Source organism: Cervus elaphus, chromosome 9 (assembly GCF_910594005.1).
Source record: "Cervus elaphus chromosome 9, mCerEla1.1, whole genome shotgun sequence".
Lineage (NCBI taxonomy): Eukaryota > Metazoa > Chordata > Mammalia > Artiodactyla > Cervidae > Cervus > Cervus elaphus.
In genome coordinates this window covers 16,494,728-16,518,125 of record NC_057823.1, presented here as the reverse complement: position 1 = coordinate 16,518,125, position 23,398 = coordinate 16,494,728, and the positions used below count along the sequence as shown (strand labels likewise).

At 40.7% G+C, this 23,398-nt stretch overlaps 1 pseudogene; it reads left to right on the top strand.

Moving 5' to 3' along the window:
* The first annotated feature begins 7,076 nt into the window (after positions 1-7,076).
* Positions 7,077-8,068, top strand: LOC122700379 (annotated as a pseudogene).
* Positions 8,069-23,398: the final 15,330 nt, after the last annotated feature.

Here is a 23,398-nt window from a genome sequence, read left to right as displayed (position 1 = left end):
CAAGGATATGTCTTAGTTTGAGGTATGCACCTGGATAATAGGTGGTGATGTCATATTCTATTTGCTCTGTGGCTCCAGTGATGTCTGAAGGACATGAAGTCACACATGTCTTCACAATAAATTTATCTTTTACATTGTTTTAGGATTGCAAAGAGTCACATCAGCAAATAAAGTGGAAGTGAAAGTGTTGCTCAGTCGTGTCTGATTCTTTGTGACTCCATGGAAGTAGCCCGCCAGGCTCCTCTGTCCACGGAGTTCTCCAGGCAAGAATACTGGAGTTTGCAGCTAATCCCTTCTCCAGGGCATCTTCCCAACCAAGGGATAGAACCTGGATCTCCTGCTTTGCAGGTGAATTCTTTACCCTCTGGGACACCAGGGAAACCCTGGGGAGCTTCTCCCTTTTACTAGAAACAGCCTGATTAGGACTCCACTTGACTACCATGACTTCCTGTCTTCTGTCACAATAACTGAGTCTTAGGGCTCCTATTGAATTTTACAAGGTAATCCATTACTTCTTAGATGCATCACACCTCGTTTTTGTGGTAGTAATATTGGCCATTTGAAAGCTGAAATTTTAATTTACTCTGCATTTTTACTGCTTGATAAAATTACCTAACAACTTCCGTAGTGGTCCAGTGGCTAAGATTTCATGATCCCAATACAGGGATCCATTATCAGGGAGCATGCTAAGACCAGGCTAAGCTACATTCCGCAGCTAAGACCAGGCACTACCAAATAAGTTAATTAAACAAATAAGAAGAACTGAAAAAAAAAATCACCTGTCAACCATATTGATGAGAGACTTTGATATTAAAGAAAAGATATACTTGACAAAGGATAAATTCCTATTGGTTTTGTGGAGGAGATATCACCTAATAAAAATTACTTACATTATAAAAAGACTACAAATGTATCAGCATATCCATTTAAGCTAACATAAATGATAGTCGAATCTAGAAAAACCCAAAGTAATCCTCCTTTGTGTTTGTATGTGTGTATGGGTGGTTTAATTTGTAGTTTATGGTCTGTTAAATTTACCACCACCCATTTTCTTATTAAATCATATTAAATTCTCACAGCAAATCATTATAGAAAATGTTAAGTCCAAAAATTTTATGCTAGAAAGCACACACCTGAATACTAATCCTAGATACTCTACAATATTCATGAAAAGTTTTTCCACATTGTTCACAATTGATCAAATAGGAGTAAATACACTTTGTTTCTATGAATTCAGTAATTCAGATTGAAAAGATAAGGGAAACCATACAGTATCTGTCTTTCATTGTCTAACATTTCTCTTAGCATAATGCCCTCAATATTTATCTGTTTTGTAGCAAATATCATGACTGAATAATGTCCCATCGTATGTACTGAATGTCTTCTATCACATTTTCTTTATCCCTAATTCATCCATGGACACTAGGTTGTGTCCATTTTTTGCTCTTCTGAATGATGCTGTAATGAACATGGTTATCCAGTTATTTCTTTGGGATGGTTATGTTATCTCCTTTGGGCATACACACCAGAAGTGGAATTGCTGTATCATATGGCAGTTCTATTTAAAATTTTTGAGGAACCTTTATACTGTTTTGGTAGTGGCTGTACATTTCCATTCAACAGTACATGAGAATTCCATTTAGTACAAATCCTTGTTAGCTTTTGTTAACTCTTGTCTTTTTGATAGTAGCTAGTCTAATAGGTGAGAGGTGAGGAATTATTCTCAAGGTGTCAGATCCCAATATGTGATAAAACCCCTCACTCCCCAACCTATGTTATATTCCCCCTCCTCTTGTGTGTCTCCTCCTAGGGGCATAGATCTTGACATGATCACTTCTGCCTTTCTACCCAAATCCAGGTACAGTTTTTTTTTTTTTTTTTTTTAAGAAAACTGTTTCTGACAATTTCCAGTTTGTTTTTGGTAAGAATATTGCCAAATATAGATGTATCTTTGATGTATTTGTGGTGGGATTTGAGATCAGCATCCTCCTACTTCACCATCTTGATGTCCTCCTGATAATGAAGATAATTTTAAGTGAGCATCTTGAAATACATATGTTAACCTGATGTTAGAAGCTGTCACCTTGAGTATAATACAAAACATCTTTCTGTTCAAATTTCTTATCTGTAGAATAGAGATAACAAAAGTTCTTAACTGAGAGGGTGGTTTAGAGGAATTAGCCAAAAGTACTTATTAGAACAATCTTAAGACATAGTAGTGAATAAATAACTGTAAAGTATCATATTCACCATGTTCATGGGCAAGTGCAGTGTTTCAACTAGTATACTTTTCAGGCAGAAAATTTTATTTTCCCCATCAGGAAATTTGTAGCCTTGTGAAACAGTATTTTTTACTCTCATGCATTATAATTCTTCATTTTTGATCACACAGAACCTTAAACACTCTAAGTTTAAACAGATAATATATGTGCATGGTAAGAAATAAAATCAATGTCTTTCCTATCATCTTCTGTGAGGGTGATACATTTCAAATTAATTAATTGTGTACTATTAGTACTTTATCCTGAATGCCTGACTTACCATGCCATTTTTATGTTTACACAGTGAGACCTTGACCAAGTCAAGATGGAAACTGAATATGATTTATTCATATATTAATGGTAGTACAGTGTAGGTAGAGATTAGGCACAGCTCTGTTTTGTATAACATTGGATAAATTATTCACTATACTATAATAAAAAGTGAAGACAATCTAACATTTATTTACCCAGTATTTTCCTCTTTCCTGGAAACCTTGTCTTCTATAGACATCTCCAAGAACTCCTGAGAGAGAAAAAAGGAATGATTTGCTTGTGTTTATTATTTTTAGAACCATCAATGGGATACACGTTTCCTCTAGTGGTAATTATAAGATTAAGACTTATAAATGTTTGAGTTTAAAAAATTCTACAAGCAATAAAGTGATTTTTAAAAGTGTGGTTAGTTTCATCCATCTCATTAGGACTGATTCAAATGAATTCTTTTTAATGGCTGAGTAATATTCCATGGTGTATATGTACCACAGCTTCCTTATCCATGTTATCCAGGTTGGATGCATGAGACAAGTCCTCAGGCCTGGTGCACTGGGAAGACCCAGAGGGACAGGGTAGAGAGGGAGGTGTGAGAGAGGATTGGGATGGGGAATACATGTAAATCCATGGCTGATTCATGTCAATGTATGACAAAAACCACTACGATATTGTAAAGTAATTAGCCTCCAACTAATAAAAATAAATGGAAGAAAAAAAGTGTGGTTAGAAATCTCTCACGTTCACATCAGTGAATGTGAGAAGATTTCTTTTTCCTTCAGAATTCATCATGTAGGATGGACAGGGAAGAGCTAATCACTATTTTACCACATCCCTTGTAGTCCCCTAGAAAAAGCACATAAGCCAAAATTCACATTTTATTAAAGTCTTCCAGAGCTGAGAACACAAGAAAATCCAAACAAAGTAGATTCTGGAGTGAATTGATTCCTTTCTAGTTAGAAAATGTCAGAAATACTTGGAACATAATTATGTTACATTTGTCCATGGAATGTCTGCAGGTTGTCCTGATGTTGATGGAAGGGCTCTCCTAGTGTATCAGAAACCAGGGGTCTGCTTGAGACTACTTGACCTGAAGCTGTCGAGTGGGGTCTTCTTCCCACTTGCTACTTTGTGTCCAGGGAATTTTTATTGAGATTGTGGTGGTGGGATGAATTTGGGAATATGCTGAAAAGCAGAACAGGACCTCAATCTGTCTACAAATAGCCCAGTGAGTGAGCTGAAAGTGAGCCTCTGCCAGCCAATCCTTGAGATGCCTGCAGCTCTTGCTGAAACCTTGATTGCAATCTTCTGGGAGGCCCTCTGAGATATTTAAGTATCAGTTACCAAATAATGTTAACTGATTACCAAATAATCAGTTTCCAGGCTTCCCTGGTGGCTCAGATGGTAAAGAATCTGACTGCAATGCAGGAGACCCAGGTTTGATCCCTGGCTTGGGAACATCCCCTGGAGAAGGGAAGGGCAACCCACTCCAGCATTCTTGCCTGGGAAATCCCATGAACAGAGAAGACTGGTGGGCTACAGTCCATGAGATGGCAAAGAGTGGGACATGATTTAGTGACTAACACTTTCACTTTACCAAATAATAATTAAAAATTGATAATTTTCTAATATGCCAATGTAACTCAGTTAGATAAAAAACTTACAAATGAAAATGCACTTAAATGAGCAGAAAAAAGCCTATATCTCTATCATATTAAATGACAACCCAAGCAAAGGCTAAGGAAATGAAAATAGGAAAATATCCTTGGAGATTAATATTAAATGAGAAAAGAGGAAGTGTATCACATTATTGGTGTGGAACACCTAACGCTGCATAGACTCTGTGATTAGTACAATGGATTTACAGATATGACAATCACATGAGTGGTTAAATTGGGGAAATAAAAGGTCTGAATTTTGTATTAAGATCCTACACTGGAAAGTAAGAAGAAAGGAGTACAGGTGAATGTCCTCCTAAAGAGAGGAAGAATTCAAGCTCTTCCAAGGACATTCACTTTTCTCCTTTTCCTGTTTTGTTACCATTAACAAGTCTCCAGAGATTGGGACAACATAGACCAACTGGCTAATTACGAGCTTTGGGCAAGGAGCCCTAAGGTCATACCATTGTAAATACTTGGCCAGTGCCTCCAGTTCAATATATTTGCCTGTTCTGTATTGTGGCTCCATGCCTATGTTTCTGTCCTTTGTAGGAACCTGCATCCGAAGGTCCAGCCTGAGTCTGTCTTTCTGTCCATCCTGAGGAGAAGCCCTGAGACTTCATCACACACCAGGCAGGAGAGGGGCAGTGAGTCTGTGCTTCTTGATCATGCTTCAGCAGAGATGCCGCCTAGTCCAGTAAGTACAGAGGGGAGATGGGGATTGAAGATCGTTGGGATCATTCTTTACCACTCAAACAGAACTCAAACAGAACAGTTGGGATAGAAAGATGAGAAAGCACCTATATACAGAATTTTGGCATAGAGTTCTAGGAAGTTTATGTATTTGGTTCTGATTGGGTTGTGAGAACTCTCATGCAGAGTTCTGTTTCTGCTCTCCCTAGTTCTGGTTCTGGCTGGCATCTCCCCCAATAGAGCAGCAAATGGGTCTCTAAACTTCTCCTTGAGCACTTCAAATGATCCTGAATGTAGCAATGAGGAGGAAGTGGAGGAAGATGACATTAACCATAGTATCTATATCACATTTTTTTCAATTATATAATAGTGTGACATGCCAAAATAATGAACCTGAATTACCTTCAAGGAGAGGAAGTAAGAGAATTGCAGTTCCTTTATCTGGAAGAATTGACATGAAAATCTCTTAAATCAACATAAGAAGCTGGGTTCTGCCAGGGATGTGGGACCTTCCCTCAGTGCTGAACTCCTCATCTGTAAATAAGAGTGTTTATGATCAGGAAAGCAACACTACCAGGTCAACATCATTAATCATCAGAGAAATACAAATCAAAACCACAATAAGATATCACCACATGTTGGTTAGGACAATTATTATCAAACAAACAAAAGCCAAAAATTGTTGGTGAGAATTTGGAGAAAAGGAAACCTTTGTACATGCTTGATGCTAATGAATATTGGTACAGCCATGATGGAAGCAGTAAGGAATTTCCTCAAAAAGTTAAAAACTAATAGTGAATAAAATAGAATTACTGGGCTTCCCTGATGGCTCAGTGGTAAAGAATCCACCTTCCAACTGAGGAGACACAGGTTCAGTTCCTGGTCTGGGAAGATCACACATGCCCCGGGGCAACTAGACCCTGTGCCACAGCTACTGAGCCCAAACTCTGGAGTCTGTGCTCTGCAACAAGAGAAGCCCCTGCAATGAGAAGCCCACACACCACAACTAGAGAGTAGCCCCACTTGCTTCAACTAGAGAAAAACCCAGTGCAGCAACAAAGACTCAGCACAGTCAAAAATAAATTGGCAAGTAAATAAACTAATAAAAAGCAAGCTTTAAAAAAATTGAATTACAGTATGATCTAGTAGTCCCATATCTATGCATATACATGAAGGAAATGATCCAGCATCTTGGTTAGGTATATCAATACACATGTTTATTGCAGTGTTATTCACAATAGAAGGGGATTCCCAGGTGGCTCAGTGGTAAAGAATCCACCTGCCAATGCAGGAGACATAGATTCGATTTCTGGTTCAGGAAGATCCTTTGGAGAAGGAAATGGCAAGCCATTCCAGTATTCTTGCCTGGATAATCCCATGGATAGAGGAGCCTGGCAGGCTACAGTCCATGGGGTCACAGAGTGGGACATGACTGAAGTGACCAGGAACACACACACATTCATAATAGAAAAGGTACATGGACAACTACAGTGTTTGCTGACAGATGAAAGGATCCAGAAAATGTGGTATATGTACATACTTACAAAATGCTTATAATATGCATAGTTTTTGATGATAGCCTGTTTGACCAGAGTGAGATGATAACTCACAGTAGTTTTGATTTGCATTTCTCTAATAATTAGCAACAATGAGCATCTTTCCATATGTTTGTTGGCCATCTGTATGTCTTCTTTGGAGAAATGGCTATTTAGGGCTTCTCATTTTTTATTGGGATGTATGTTTTTTCAATAATGTAGAATCCAGATGACACACTCACTCCTGCCTTTTTTAGAGCATTTATCAATATTTGAATGAAGGGAATAACTATCAATGTGTTTGAATAAAATAAGGTATCTTTAGTTGGTTCTTAAATGTTTAAAATTAGAATGACTTTTTTTGTTAAAGTAGGAAGGGTAAATCTTTTTCTATATTTTTTTCATAAAGAAGTAGGTTATTTTACTATTATTTCTAACGTCCTTCTGTAACTCTTCATTTGAGTTTTTCTAAAGTAAATGAGTATAGTAAGACGAGAATAATAGAAACAAATTAGGAAATATTTCTAAGAAGATAAGACTTGTCACACTGAGAAATACTGCTGAAGGCACTGACCCCAAAGATGAATACCTTACTTGTGAATCACTTGAATCCAAAATATGGACAGAGAGCTGTATGTCCACGTCCTCCTTTCCTTTATTCCAACCTTCTCTTGTTCAAAAGGTGGTCAAGCTACACAGAACCACGAAATCTAACAAGTGTCTCAGAATTCTTCCTCATGAGACTCTCAGATGACCCAGAACTTCAGCCTTTCCTCTGTGTCCTCTTCCTGTCCATGTACCTGGTCACTGTGCTGGGGAACCTGCTCATCATCCTGGCCATTACCTCTGACCCTCACCTCCACACCCCCATGTACTTCTTCCTCTTCAACCTGTCCTTGGCTGACATCAGTCTCATCTCCACCACAGTCCCCAAGGTGATTGTGAACATCCAAACTTACAGCAGAGTCATCTCCTATTCAAGCTGCTTGACACAGATGTCTATTTTTATCTTTTTTTGCGTGTATGGATAGTATGCTTCTTACTGTGATGGCCTATGACAGGTTTGTGGCCATCTGTCACCCACTGCATTACATGGTCATCATGAACCAACGCACCTGTTGCTCCTCAGTTTTGGTGTCATTTTTTGTTAGCCTTTTGGACTCCCAGCTGCACAATTTGATTGTGTTACAAGTTGCCTGCTTTAAGGATGTGGAAATCTCTCATTTCTTCTGCGACCCTTCTGAAGTCCTCAAGCTTGCCTGTTCTGACACTTTGATCAATAACATAATCATCTATTTCTTTGGCACTATCTATGGTTTTTTTTCCTATCTCAGGGATCTTTTTCTCCTACTATAAAATTATTTCCTCTATTTTGAGAGTACCATCATCGGGTGGAAGGTATAAAGCCTTCTCCACCTGTGGCTCTCACCTAGCAATTGTTTGCTTATTTTATGGAACAGGCCTTGGTGTGTACCTCACCTCAGCCATCTCACAATCTCCCAGGAAGTATACAGCAGCCTCAGTGATGTACACTGTGGTCACCCCTATGCTGAACCCCTTCATCTACAGCTTGAGGAACAAAGACATCAAGAGTGCCCTATGCAGGCTTCTCAGCAAAGCAGGGTATTATCAGCTTCTGTGCAATTCTTCTTGAAATCTATTTTGAATTATGGATTGAAAAAATGAGTGAAACTAAACATGTAGACCAGCAAGATGGTTAGTTAGCATCACTGACTCAATAGACATGAATTTGAGCAAACTCTGGGAGACAGTGGGGGACAGAGGAGCCTGGTGTGCTGAGGTCCTTGGGGCCACTAAGAGTTGGATGCGACTTACTGACTGAATATTTTTTCAGTTCATGGTTTTGATTCCTCTCCAAGTTTCATATATGAATATTAATGAATACTAGGTCTTTTGATTTGTCTTTAATTGTATTGGGGGAATATTCTGGGATCTTTTGTATATCATATTGAATACATAATAAGTTCCTCTCAAAACCCTGGTATTCAAATGAAATGTACAACTCTTTTTATATACTTAAAATTTACATCCTCAGCTGAGTCCCTTTGCTGTTCACCTGAAACTATCACAACATTGTTAATGAGGATTCAGTTCAATTCAGTTGCTCAGTTGTGTCTCACTCTTCACAATCCCATCGATTGCAGCACACCAGGCTTCCCTGTTCATCACCAACTCCTGGAGCTTGCTCAAACTCATGTCCATTGAGTTGGTGATGCCATCCAACCATCTCATACTCTGTCGTCCCCTTCTCTTTCTGCCTTCAATCTTTCCCAGTATCAGGGTCTTTTCAAATGAGTCAGTTCCTTGCATCAGGTGACCAAAGTATTGGAGTTTCAGCTTCAGCATCAGTCCTTCCAATGAATATTCAGGACTGATTTCCTTTAGGATTGACTGGTTGGATCTCCTTGCAGTCCAAGGGACTCTCAAGAGTCTTCCCCAACACCACAGTTCAAAAGCATCAATTCTTTGGTGCTCAGCTTTCTTTATAGTCCAACTCTCATGTCCATACATGACTACTGGAAAAACCATAGCTTTGACTAGATGGACCTTTGTCAGCAAAGTAATGTCTCTGCTTTTCAATATGCTATCTAAGTTGATCATAGCTTTTCTCCCAAGGAGCAAGCATCTTTTAATTTCATAGCTGCAATCACCATCTGCAGTGATTTTGGAGCCCCCCAAAGGAAAATCTCTCACTGTTTCCATTGTTTCCCCATCTATTTGCCCTGAAGAGATGGGACTGGATGCCATGATCTTAGTTATCTGAATGTTGAGTTTTAAGCCAACTTTTTCACTCTCTTTCACTTTCATCAAGAGGCTCTTTAGCTCTTATTCACTCTCTGCCATAAAGATGATGTCAACTGTGTCTGAGGTTATTGACATTTCTCCTGGCAATCTTGATTCCAGCTTGTGCTTCATCCAACCCAGGATTTTGCATGATGCACTCTGCATATAAGTTACAAAAGCAGGGTGACAATATACTGCCTTGACCTACTCCTTTCCCAATTTGGAGCCAGTCTATTGTTCCATGTCTAGTTCTAACTACTGCTTCTTGACTTGTATACAGATTTCTCAGGAGGCAGGTAAGGTGGTCTGGTATTCGCCTCTTTTAAAAAATTGTCCGCAGTCTTTGTGATCCACACAGTCAAATGCTTTGGCATAGTCAATAGAGCAAAAGTAGATGTTTTTCTGGTTTTCTCTTAATCAGCTATATCCCAATACAAACTAACAAGTTAAAAGAAACTAATCTCAAGGAATACCATACCAATAAAAAAATTTGCATCCTTATCCACGGTTCTTTTAGGTAAGTAGAATAGGAAAAAGGAGTCCAGAGTGGTGGTGGCTAAAGGACAAAGAAAGGAAAGCCTGTGAAAATAGAACAAAGGAAGGTCTCAGGACCACAGTGAGAACTTCAGGTAAAACAAACAGCCCTCCTGGCTAGTTCAATGTACATAGGGCAGGCTCAGGGGGAGGAGAAAAAATATATAAAAAGAGGAGCCAAAATTGAGCTGCTTGACTTTTCACTTCGCTTCTTTTGAGTCAGTCTGCCCTCACTCCTTGAGGATGTATTTTTCTTTGCTTGCCAAATAAAACTGAGCTGTAACCAAGTTGTAACACTGGTCCATCTGTTGCTTCAAATTCTTGCTGTGGTGAGACAGAACCAAGGAAATTACACACTCCCCCAACATCTCAGGTGCTATTTCTCAGATTTAACCTGGCTGAAACAACCGTGGCTTGGCCCCCATGAGGTGGAGGCCAAGCGCAGCAGAAGCCCAAATTGGTGAAAGCTCCTGCGGTGGAAGCTGAATGTGAAGAAGACCCAGCTCAGGGGAAGTGACAGGAAGCCCAGCGTGATGGAAACCAGGACAGCAAAACCAAACTCTGCAGAAAGTTCATGCAGCGCAGTCTCAGATTCCAGGAGACCTCCAGTTAAGGTAGGAGGTCCTTGTTCCTATGGCTGGAAGGACATATGGCTAACAAAATCTTAATTCCTTTACAATCTCTCATTTCTTGTTTCCCTGAACCCCCTGTGAACAGGCGAGTGGCACTGGTGCAGCTGAGGGACTCTGACAGGGGCTACTCCCTAGTGTGTCCCAAAGGCTCCACCATCTGCTGTGCCCTAGTAGCTGTTGCCCAAGTGGGTGAGGATTCTTCTGTCCTTAATCTCCTTTGTGCCAAGGATCAGGCCAATGAAAACTGTGAGCACAGGTCAGGTATTTAGCAGATTTTCCAGCAGGTTATGAAGGGGATTCCTTGGTATGCTTCTCCCACTGCTTTTCCCTCCCATCCTTCAGCTCCTCTCTCCATCTATGCCACTGCTTACAAAGTATGGGGAAGGTCTTCATCTTCCCATTTCTGAAAGTTGTGTTTGATACTGATTATCTAAGATTGGGTACCTAAGTCCCACAACTGTGGGACTATTAGTTGTGGGACTGTGCCCAGTCTCAGCAATAACTCAGGAGCCCAAAGAGAACCCAGTTGCCTTCCTGAAAGGCTAAAAGAGGCATTCCAAAAATTTAGGAATCTGGACTTAGATTCTTACAAGAGACAGGTGGTTTAAAAAGACAAATTTCTGTCCCAGTGTGCATCAGATGTCAGGATAAAGTTACAACAGCTATAGCAGCAGGACCCTGCTGCCTTTTTAGTTGAGATGGTCCAGACAGCCGCCAATACCTTTTATAACAGAGAACAGGAGAGGGAGTCCAAGGCCCAGGAAAGAGAAAGAAAGAAAGAGACAAGGCATGCCCAGATGCTGGCCCCCCACCAGGGAAGCCCTATGGCAAACCCTGAGTCCTTGAAGGACAAGGCATGAGGCAAAAGCCTAATCTGTATATAGGTGAGACATTGGGCCAAAGAGTGTCCAAACCATGACACGTCTCCTAAAATGGTTTGCTACAAACTTGGGTTATCTGGCTTTCTTTGATTAACAATCATCTTTTGATGTTCAGACTACCTACCCTTTGTTGCAAAACTTCTATATAACAGGTTCCTCCCCTTGCCTCCTCCAAGCACTTCTCTCAGGGTTACTAGAGATGCTGTCTTCCATTCTTGAAGTCCTAAAAATTTCTGCCAAATAAAACATAACTCTCAAATTTTAGGCTGTGAATATTTTTTAGGTTGACACTTCCATACTTACCTTGTGATACTGGGATGGGCCTCTTGAAATCACTGTGTTATTTTCCATATGGCTTTCTTCTTACATACTTTAGATAATAGTAAGTTTCACCCCACTTGAAGTTAAGTTCACTACTCCCTATATACCCCTAAAGAGTTAGTCATTCCTGTCCGACTCTTTTGTGACTCCATAGACTGTATCTCTATCCATGGAATTCTCTAGGCAAGAATACTAAAGTGGGTTGCCATTCTCTTCTCCAGGCTTTATATCATTAAGCTCTTAGTATTTATTGTGTTGCAGAAACCAGTGATAGAGAACCCAAGCACCACACTTGGAGAGTTGGAGAACTCAAGTTTATTATGCCAGTGGGCCCAGAGGAGTTACCACTCCAAGCTCTCAGCCCCAAACAAGTGGTTACAGAGTATTTATAGACAGACTATAGTGAAAGAATATGTCAAGGCTGTATATTGTCACCCTGCTTATTTAACTTATATGCAGAGTACATCATGAGAAATGCTGGGCTGGATGAAGCTCAAGCTGGAATCAAGGTTGCAGGAGAAATATCAATAACCTCAGATATGCAGATGACACCACCCTGATGGCAGAAAGTGAAGAAGAACTAAAGAGCCTCTTGATGAGAGTGAAAGAGGAGAGTGAAAAATTTGGCTTAAAACTCCACATTCAGAAAACTAAGATCATGACATCTGGTCCCATGACTTCATGGGAAATAGATGGGGAAACAATGGAAACAGTGAGAGATTTTATTTTTGGGTGGGAGGGTCCCTCCAAAATCACTGCAGATGGTGACTACAGCCATGAAATTAAAAGACACTTGCTCCTTGGAAGAAAATCTATGACCAACCTAGACAGAATATTAAAAAGCAGAGACATTACTTTACCAACAAAGTTCCATCTAGTCAAGGCTATGGTTTTTCCAGTAGTCATGTGTGGATGTGAGAGTTGGACTATAAAGAAAGCTGAGTGCTGAAGAATTGATGCTTTTGAACTGTGTTGTTGAAGACTCTTGAGAGTTCCTTGGACTGCAAGGAGATCCAACCAGTCCATCCTAAAGGAAATCAGTTCTGAATATTCATTGGAAAGACTGATGCTGAAGCTGAAACTCCAATACTTTGGCTATCTGATGTGAAGAACTGACTCATTGGAAAAGACCCCAATGCTGTGAAAGATTGAAGGCATGAGGAGAAGGGGACGACAGAGGGTGAGATGGTTGTATGACATCACTGATGAAATGGACATGAGTTTGAGTAGGTGCCAGGAGTTGGTGATGGACCAGGAAGCCTGGTGTGCTGCAGTCCTTGGGGTTGCAAAGAGTTGGACACGACTGAGTGACTGAACTGAGCTCTGTGCATTGAGCTCTCAAGGCCATACAGGAGGAAATAATAATTAGCCAGTGCCTTCAGCCTTTCAGGGTACCGTTCTCAGTTAGACTTCATATCTGTGTCTCCTCCACCAAGAGTCATCATCTGCATAAGGGAATTCATACCTGAGTCTGTCTTCCTGCCCAGCCTGAGGACAGAGCCTTTGCTGTCATCATTCACCAGGCAGGAGAGGACAGTGAATCCAAGCTCCTAGGTCATGACACAGCAGAGGTACTGCATGGTCCAGTGAGTGCCTGGGTTGATGATGGATGGGGGAGAGGCTCTGGGAATTGTTTTCTTATCAAGACAAGCACAATGGGTTGGTGTAGACAGATGAAAGGACACTGATAGGCAACATTTCAGCTCAGAGGCCTGTGCAGTTTATGTTCTTTTTTCTGTTGGAGATTTCCAAACTTTTACTCAGAATTCTGCTCTTCTTTGCCACTGTTTCTGGCATCCACAGGCATTGCCCACACTGGAGTAGACAATGGATCTTTTTGAACCATCATCCAAGAACTCCAAAATGATCACAAATGTCATAATGGTGATGATGATGATGAGAGTAACCATAATATTACAAAACTTTATTTTTTTTAATTGAAGTATAGTTGATTCCCAGTTTTGTGTTAATTACTGCTGTATGCCAAAGTGATTCAATTACAAATATATACTCATTCTTTTTTAATATTCTTTTCTATTATGGGTCATCATAATATATTGAATATATTAATAGTTCCCTGTGCTATATGGTAGGACCTTGCTGTTATATCTATTCTGTATATACCAATTTGTGTCTGCTAATCTCAAACTACCAATCCATCCCTCTTCCACTTCCCTCCCACTTGGCAACCACCAGTCTTTATGTCTGTGATTCTGTTTCATAGATAAGTTCATTTGTGTCATATTTTAGATTTCACAGTAAAAGTGATATCCTTTGGTATTTGTTCTCTTTCTGACTTACTTCACTTAGTATATAGTCTCTAGTTGCAACCATGTTGTTGAAAATGGTGTTATTTTGTTCTTTTATGGCTGAATAGTTATTTCATTATGTATATGAACCACATCTTCTTTATTCATTCACCTGTCATTAGGCTGTTTCCATGACTTAGCTGTTGTAAACAGTGCTGCTATGAACATAGGGGTGTATATATCTTTTTGAATTATAGTTTTGTCTGGATTCTTGCCCAGGAGTGAGATTGCTGGATCACATGGTAATTTTATTTTTAGTTTCACAAAGCGTCATTGAAGCTTTCCTTGCAACAGGCTCTGATCAATGTGTGTGTAGTTTTTAAAGTTTTATCTGCATACCCTTAAAATAGAAGTATACACATTCTCATTATTTTACAGTTGAGGAAAGGAGCACAGTTTTCTTATTTAATTTGGCCCCGGGGTAAAAAGGAGTGGTCAGGTGTGGATCTGAGCAGTGAGATTATTTACAAGGCACAGAGCGCAGGGTGATGTCTTTCCACACAATTTAGTTTCATGTGACTTTTCAGCTCTTGACATGTGGCTAGTCCAAATTGAGGTGTGCCATCAGTATAAAATAGCAGCTTTTGAAAATATACAAAAATATGTAAAATATCTCAAATTTGTGTATTGGTGAAATTTTAATATTTTTTATATAATGGATTAAGTAAAATATATATATTTTTTAAATACCTAACTCACTTATTTGGCTTTCCTGGTGGCTCAGTGGTAAAGAATCTGCCTGCCAAGAGGAGACCCAGGTTTGTTCCCTGGGTCAGAAACATTCTCCGGAGAAGGAAATGACAACCCACTCCAGTATTCTTGTCTGGGAAATCCCATGGACAGAGGAACTTGGGGGGATACAGTCCATAGGGTCACAAAAAGAGTCAGTCATGCCTTAGCAACTAAACAACAACAAATGTGTATGTATAACTGATTCACTGTGCTGTACAGCAGAAAGTAGCACAACACTGCAAATCAATTAGACTCCAATAATAAAAAAAATTAAGTTGTAAGACATTCAGATGGTGTGGCGGAAAATTGCTTGCTGTGGGGGGGAACCCACATAAACAGTGACCAGAAGTATCAAAAGTGAAGTGTTCTCTGCAAAAGAGAAACACAAGAAGTGAGAAAGCAAATAGGTTTTTCCCATGTAGTGCCAAAAGCTTGATTCAGTTTTAATCTATTACTCATTGGGTCAGAATGCCCATGCCTTTGGTGGCATTTCTGAGGGCAATGGATGCTATCACAATGGGGGACTGTTGCCTGGCAACAGTTCTCATGGTGAAAGTGAGGCATATATACTTGTGTACATAAATATATATATATATATATATATATATATATGTTTTAAACAAAAACATGGGAGAACAAATCCACACTTTTATTTGCTTTTCAAGAAGTTTAAAATCCTTGAAGGGCACAGCATCACTTGGATTCTGTGTCTAATGGCCTTTAGCGGGAAGGTTGCTTCAGAATTAGACACGAACTATGCCACAGCTTGTCATGAGCTTGAGTCATCTTTCCCCAATCTGGATTTGTTAGGTTTTCCACCAGGAGTTACTGTGTTGTTCTTCCTTTGTACACACAAGCACATTTCTTGCCAAGATAGAATTCCGTTTCATCTCAAGCATACACACCTTCAATTTTCAGGATAACTGTGTGCTCCCTCTGGTTTTGTAGACCCTACTTACAGCCAGCAAAACCAGCCTTGGATTAGAGCCCTCCAGACATATTTGTCATTTTAGGTAGAAGTCCTGTTCCCAGCAGGCCTCCACAGGGTCCAAGATGGCTGAAAGACAGGAGGCATACATGTTTGTCCCTCTTTTCCTTTGTCCAAGAACCGTCACAAGATTATAGAGGGTACCTTGTTCAAATTGAGTGGGATTCCCTCAATGATCCCAGTACAGTACAAGAACATGCAGACAGAGGAGCGTAGGATATCATTCACTTGCTGGACATGTGCCCCAGCCAGGTGGCCCTATGGCTCCCTCCACTTTTATTTATTTTTAAAAATTGTTGATATGTTGTTGATATGTTTTTCATTTTTATTGAGTTCAAGAAGTTTTCTTTTCATCTTTTTTTTGTTGTTGTTGTTGAATGGCATGTGGGATCTTAGTTCCCCCACCAGAGATGAACCCATGCTGCCTGCTGGGGAAGCACCGAGTCTTAACTACTCGACTGCCAGGGAAGTTTCTTTCCTCTACTTTTATTATTTTTTTAATAATTTATTTTTTAATTGGCATGTAATTGCTTTACAGAATTTTGTTGGTTTCTGCCAAACATCAAGATGAATCAGTCATCAGTATACATATGTCCCCTTCCTGCCCAACTATTACTGTAATTTGTGTCCCAGTGTTGACTGATGACATGAAGGTTTGCTAACTGGGGCATTTCAGCAGATATTTAAATTAATTCAGAATCTATGTTGAAGAGATGCAGAAGTGGCCCTTATTTTTGTTCTATAAATTCATTTTAGTAAATTTTGGCTTTCCAGTTGGGTCAAGTTGTATGCCTCTGTTTCAGTTTTTTACTTCCTTCTCAGTATCCAAGTTTCTTTCTCCCTCTCTTCCGTCTCTTATTCTCTTTTTATTTATTTGTTTTTCAAATCACTGGATATATTTTAAGGGAGGTCTTCTCTATCCCACTTGTATTTATAGATTTCTTTCTCTAAGAGACCGAATTCAGCATCTTCAGGGTTAGGGACCACCCCATTCATTCCCACCATGATAATGGTTGTTTTACAGGGTTTGTATACCCTGTTTTTAATTCAGCTTTGAAGTAATCCCTTTGCTGTGCTACAGGGACTCCATGGATGTAATCTCAAGGATCTGGATCTTTGTTACGACAAAGGCATGGGCAAGCTTAGTAACAGAGATGTTCAAAGATTCTGGTCTGTTATTAGGAGTGTAGACCTCAATGTGACATGTGATGCCTGCTTTTTTCTTCTCTTCCCTTCTTTCCCCCTCCCTCTGCTCTCAATTCCCTAATGATCACTCTTTCCTGAGAAACGATGGAATGGACCTATGTCTTGCCCAGGGCATACTCTTTCCCCTGAACACCCAAAGACACTATTGTCTGGTTAAATGACACAACTAGTCAGGCTATGAGTTCTTCCCCTGGGGCTTCCCTGGTGACTCAGCAGTAAAGAATCTGCCTGCCAATGCAAGAGACACAGATTCAATCCCTGGTTCGGGAAGATCCCACATGCTGCAGAGCACCTAGGCCAATGCACCACAACAATTGAGCCTGTGCTCTAGACCCCAGAGCTGCAGCTACTGAAGCCCATGTGCCCTAGAGCCTCTGCCCTGCAGCAAGGGAAGCCACTGCAATGAGGAGCCTGTGCTCCACATCTAGAGAGTAGCCCCCACTCACTGCAACTGAAGAAAAGCCTGTGCAGCAACGAAGACCCAGCAGAGTCAAAAGTAAATAAATAAATAAGAAAAAAGAGTCCCCACCCCACCCCCCCCCCCCCGCCCCGACCCTAATGTCAGTAACAGCTTTATTCTAAGACACGCAGACAGCTCTGAGCCAAGACACAAGACCTGGGGCCACAGAAAAAAGATATGATCCTATACTTTTGTCTCTAATCGCCAAATAATTATTGAAACTCCTAAATTAGGTTATTTAGATCTGTAAGAGAGGACTGAAAGGGCTCAACAAATGCAGCACAGTGAAGCGAGCAGGTGGTCGCTTTAAGTGTCTGCTTGCCATTAGGCAACAGAGCCTAGTGACAAAGCCAGACCAAGAGCATAAAGACTTCTGATGGTGGTGATTACTGCCCTAGTGCCCCATTTGCTGTAGTGGACACTTTTCAGAAATAAGATAGACTCTCACCCCAAATTTAACTTGGATGGATAGACTGAAAATGCCACACATATAAGAGGATATAAAAAGCTTTACTCTTCTTCCTCTCCTGGGCATGTACTCTGAGAAATCCATCATTGAAAAAGACACATGTATCCCAATGTTCTCTGCAACACTATTTACAATAGCCAGAATGTGAAAGCAACCTAGATGTTCATCGACAGATAGATAAAGAAGTTATGATAGACATATTCTATGAAATATTACTCAGCCATAAAAAGGAACAAATTTGAGTCAGTTCTAGTGAGGTGAATAAATCTAGAGACTTCCAGAGTGAAGTGAGTCAGAAAGAGAAAAACAAATACAGTATCTTAAAGCATATTTCTGGAATCTAGGAAGATGGTACTGATGAGCCTATTTGCAGGGCAAGAACAGAGATGCAGACATAGAGAACAGACTTGTGAACACAGCAGAGGAAGGAGAGGGTGGGATGGATGGAGAGAGTAGCATTGAAACATATACATTACCATATGTAAAATAGATAGCCAGTGGGAATTTGCTGCATGGCGTAGGAAGCTCAACTAAGTCCTCTGTGACAACTTTGAGTGGTGGGTTGTTGGGGGGAGTGGTGTTCAAAAAGGAGGGGATGTATGTACACTTATGGCTGCTTCATGTTGTCGTATGGCAGAAACCAACACAACATTGTAAAGCAATTATCCTCCAATTGAAAATAAATTAAAAAACATTTTACTCCTCATATGAAGATCTCTCTGTATAGAGAGAGCATAGTGGTTTTAAGTTGGTCTGAAATGGCATGAGCGTTCAAATAAAGTGGCTTGAGTTTAAATTTTTTTAAATTGTGGTCAGATTCTCATTAGTTATCTATTTTATACATAATAGCAATAGTGTATAGCTCGGGGAATTTTACTCGGTGCTCTGTGGTGACCTAAATGGAAAGGAAACCCAAAAAAGCGGGGATACATGTATTTCTATAGCTGATTCACTTTATTGTACAGCAGAAACTAACAGAGCTTTGTAAAGCGACTATGCTGCCATAATAATTGATTTAAAAACTGTGGTTAGAGTGTGAGTTCAGAGTCAGAGTTCCAGTATAAGTGTTCAGGCTGGCTTGGTTTGAATCTTCTACTGTGGCCAAAGGAATGAGTACCTGGACTTTCATCAGCTTCCCCAGAAGTTGAGCAGAAGGAGAAGAAACAGAAGTATGGCTTAAAAACTATCAGTAACCAAACATCACACACACACACACACACACACACACACACACACACAAAAGACAGAGCTACATGCTTTATTACATAGCTCTTAGAGTTTTACAAATGGTCCAAATCAAGAGAATTAATTGCACTGCATTTGGACAAAAAAATATACATAGGACTGATTTCTAGTGTCCTTTAATTAGAACTTTTTTCTCTAAGGGAAAGGATATTTCATATATATATATATATATATATATATATATATATATATATATATATACACATATACACACACACACGCACACACACTCACATATATATATGTACACTCACATATATATATATATACATACACACTCATATATATGTATATATACACTCACAAACACACGTATATACATATTTTTGTTGCCCTGGTCTTGGTTGCAGCATGTGGGTTTTCTCCTATTTGGAACCAGTTTGTTGTTCCATGTCCAGTTCTAACTGTTGCTTCCTGACCTGCATACAGGTTTCTCAAGAGGCAGGTCAGGTGGTTTGGTATTCCCATCTCTTTCAGAATTTTCCACAGTTTATTATGATCCACACAGTAGAAGGCTTTGGCATAGTCAATACAGCAGAAATAGATGTTTTTCTGGAACTCTCTTGCTTTTTCGATCATCCAGCAGGTATTGGCAATTTGATCTCTGGTTCCTCTGCCTTTTCTAAAACCAGCTTGAACATCTGGAAGTTCACGGTTTATGTATTGCTGAAGTCTGGCTTGGAGAATTTTGAGCATTACTTTACTAGCATGTGAGATGAGTGCCATTGTGCAGTAGTTTGAACATTCTTTGGGATTGCCTTTCTTAGGGATTGGAATGAAAACGGACCTTTTCCAGTCCTGTGGCCACTGCTGAGTTTTCCAAATTTGCTGGCATATTGAGTGCAGCACTTTCACAGCATCATCTTTCAGGATTTGAAATAGCTCAACTGGAATTCTATCACCTCCACTAACTTTGTTCGTAGTGATGCTTTCTAAGGCCCACTTGACTTCACATTCCAGGATGTCTGGCTCTAGGTTAGTGATCATACCATTGTGATTATCTGGGTCATGAAGATCTCTTTTGTATAGTTCTTCTGTGTATTCTTGCCACCTCTTCTTAATATCTTCTGCTTCTGTTAGGTCCATACCATTTCTGTCCTTTATTGAACCCATCTTTGCCTGAAATGTTCCCTTGGTATCTCTAATTTTCTTGAAGAGATCTCTAGTCTTTCCCATTCTGTTGTTTTCCTCTATTTCTTTGCATTGATCACTGAGGAAGGCTTTCTTATCTCTCCTGGCTATCCTTTGGAACTCTGCATTCAAATGGGAATATCTTTCCTTTTCTCCTTTGCTTTTCACTTCTCTTCTTTTCACAGCTATTTGTAAGGCCTCCTCAGACAACCATTTTGCCTTTTTGCATTTCTTTTCCATGGGGATGGTCTTGATCCCTGTCTCCTGTACAATGTCATGAACCTCCATCCATAGTTCATCAGGCTGTCTATCAGATCTAGTCCCTTAAATCTATTTCTCACTTCCACTGTATAGTCATAAGGGATTTGATTTAGGTCATACCTGAACGGTCTAGTGGTTTTCCCTACTTTCTTCAGTTTAAGTCTGAATTTGGCAATAAGGAGTTCACGATCTGAGCCACAGTCAGCTTCTGGTCTTGTTATTGCTAACTGTATAGAGCTTCTCCATCTTTGGCTGCAAAGAATATAATCAATCTGATTTCGGTGTTGACCATCCTGTGATGTCCATGTGTAGAGACTTCTCTTGTGTTGTTGGAAGAGGGTGTTTGCTATGACCAATGCGTTCTCTTGGCAAAACTCTATTAGCCTTTTCTCTGCTTCATTCTGTACTCCAAGGCCAAATTTCCCTGTTATTCCAGGTGTTTCTTGACTTCTTACTTTTCATTCCAGTCTCCTATAATGAAAAGGACATCTTTTGGGGATGTTAGTTCTAAAAGGTCTTGTAGGTCTTCATAGAACCATTGAACTTCAGCTTCTTCAGCGTTACTAGTTGGGGCATAGGCTTGGATTACCGTGATATTGAATGGTTTGCCTTGGAAACGAACAGAGATCATTCTGTCGTTTTTGAGATTGCATCCAAGTACTGCTTTTTGGACTCTTTTGTTGACTATGATGGCTACTCCATTTCTTCTAAGGGATTCCTGCCCACAGTAGTAGATATAATGGTCGTCTGAGTTAAATTCACCCATTCCAGTCCATTTTAGTTCACTGATTCCTAGAATGTCGATGTTTACTCTTGCCATCTCCTGTTTGACCACTTCCAATTTGCCTTGATTCATGGACTTAACATTCCAGGTTCCTATGCAATATTGCTCTTTACAGCATCAGACCTTGCTTCTATCACCAGTCCCATCCACAACTGGGTATTGTTTTTGCTTCGGCTCCATCCCTTCATTCTTTCTGGAGTTATTTCTCCACTGATCTCCAGTAGCATTTTGGGCAGCTACCGACCTGGGGAGTTCCTCTTTCAGTATCCTATCATTTTGCCTTCTCATACTCTTCATGGGGTTCTCAAGGCAAGAATACTGAAGTGGTTTGCCATTCCCTTCTCCAGTGGACCACATTCTGTCAGACCTCTCCACCATGACCTTACCGTCTTGGGTCACACGGCATGGCTTAGTTTCATTGAGTTAGACAAGCACGCCGACTGTGACAGACCGCACAGAAGCATGGCCGTGAGGAGCTACCCCTCCCAAGGTCAGGGGTAGAGACCGAGAGCGCCAGGCTGTGACAGTGCAGGAGCGGCGGCCGAGAGGAGCTACCCCACTGCCGAGGTCAGGGGCGGCGGCCGAAAGGAGCAACCCCACCTCCAAGGAGCGGCTGCTGCCAGGCGCAGGAGGGCGGAGAGGAGCTACTCCACGTTCAAGGTCAGGAGGGGCGGCAGTGAGAAGATACCCCTCCTCCAAGGTAAGGAGCAGAGGCTGCACTTTGCTGGAGCAGCCGTGAAGAGAGACCCCACGTCCAAGGTAAGAGAAACCCAAGTAAGATGGTAAGTGTTGCGAGAGGTCATCAGAGGGCAGACACACTAAATGGAATATTACTCAGCCATTAAAAAGAATTCATTTGAATCAGTTCTAATGAGGTGGATGAACCTTGAGCCCATTATACAGAGTGAAGTAAGCCAGAAAGATAAAGACCAATACAGTATACTAACGCATATATATGGAATTTAAATAAAAAGATGGTAATGATAACCCTATACGCAAGACAATAAGTGACACAGAAGTAGAGAACAGACATTTGGACTCTGTGGGAGAAGGCGAGGGTGGGATGTTCTGGGAGAATAGCATTGAAACAAGTATACTATCAAATGTGAAACAGATTGCCAGCCCAGGTTGGATGCATGAGACAAGTGCTCAGGGCTGGTGCACTGGGAAGACCAGAGGGATGGAATGGGGAGGGAGGTGGGAGCGGGGATCGGGATGGGGAACACATGAAAATCCATGGCTGATTCATGTCAATGTATGGCAAAAACCATTACAACATTGTAAAATAGTTAGCCTCCAACTAATAAAAATAAATGAAAAAAAAAATCCTCCTGCCTGAGTCCCACTGAGATAGGCTGGAACCTGGGACCCTTTGCTGCAGTGATTGCACCTGGACAAATGTCTCCTCAAGCAACAAAATATAAAGAAATTTCAGAGACTAAAATATGACTGTGTGCACGCACAGATGGGGCAAATTATGAACACAATATAAAAGGGCTAAAAACCCCATCTACCACTTCTGAAGAGTCAGGTGCAAAAATAGGGGGTTGGGAGCAAAAGCAGGGTAATGCTAATGTTCCCTGCACACAACACCATGAGAGATGTGGGCAAACCACATAAGCCACTCCTCTGGCCCAATCCCTGGACACATCCCTACCTTCACTCCATATAAGGATCACGCTCACCCCCCACCCCCACCCCCACCCCAGGGAGCAACCAAGGGAATAGTTGTTTGTCCCATCTGCCTCCTGCCACAGTCAGGGCCTCAATAAAGCCTTGCCTGAGTTTCCTGCCTGGTCTCTAGTCATTAGCCATTGTCTGGAAAGGCCAAGAACCCTGATCCATGATCATAGATTGAGTTTTAATTGAACTGGAGAATTAAGAGTATGAACAGTTTTAATAGCATCCCAGGTGGGTCTTGGTGGCTCAGTGGTAAAGAATCCACTTGCAATGCAGGATACTTGCAGGAGACACAGGTTTGATCCCTGGGTCAGGAAGATCCCCTGGAAGAGGAAATGGCAACCTACTCAAGTATTCTTGCCTGGGAAATCATATGGACAGAGGAACTTGGTGGGCTACAGTCCATAGGATCACAAAAGAGTCAGACGTGACTTAGCAACTAAACAACAGCAACAGGTGGGTCTAGCGTGAAGCCAAGTTTTGAGAATTACTAAATTTTGTAAGATCTTTCATTCAAAAATGAGTTAGTTATGTGTCTTGGGCTCC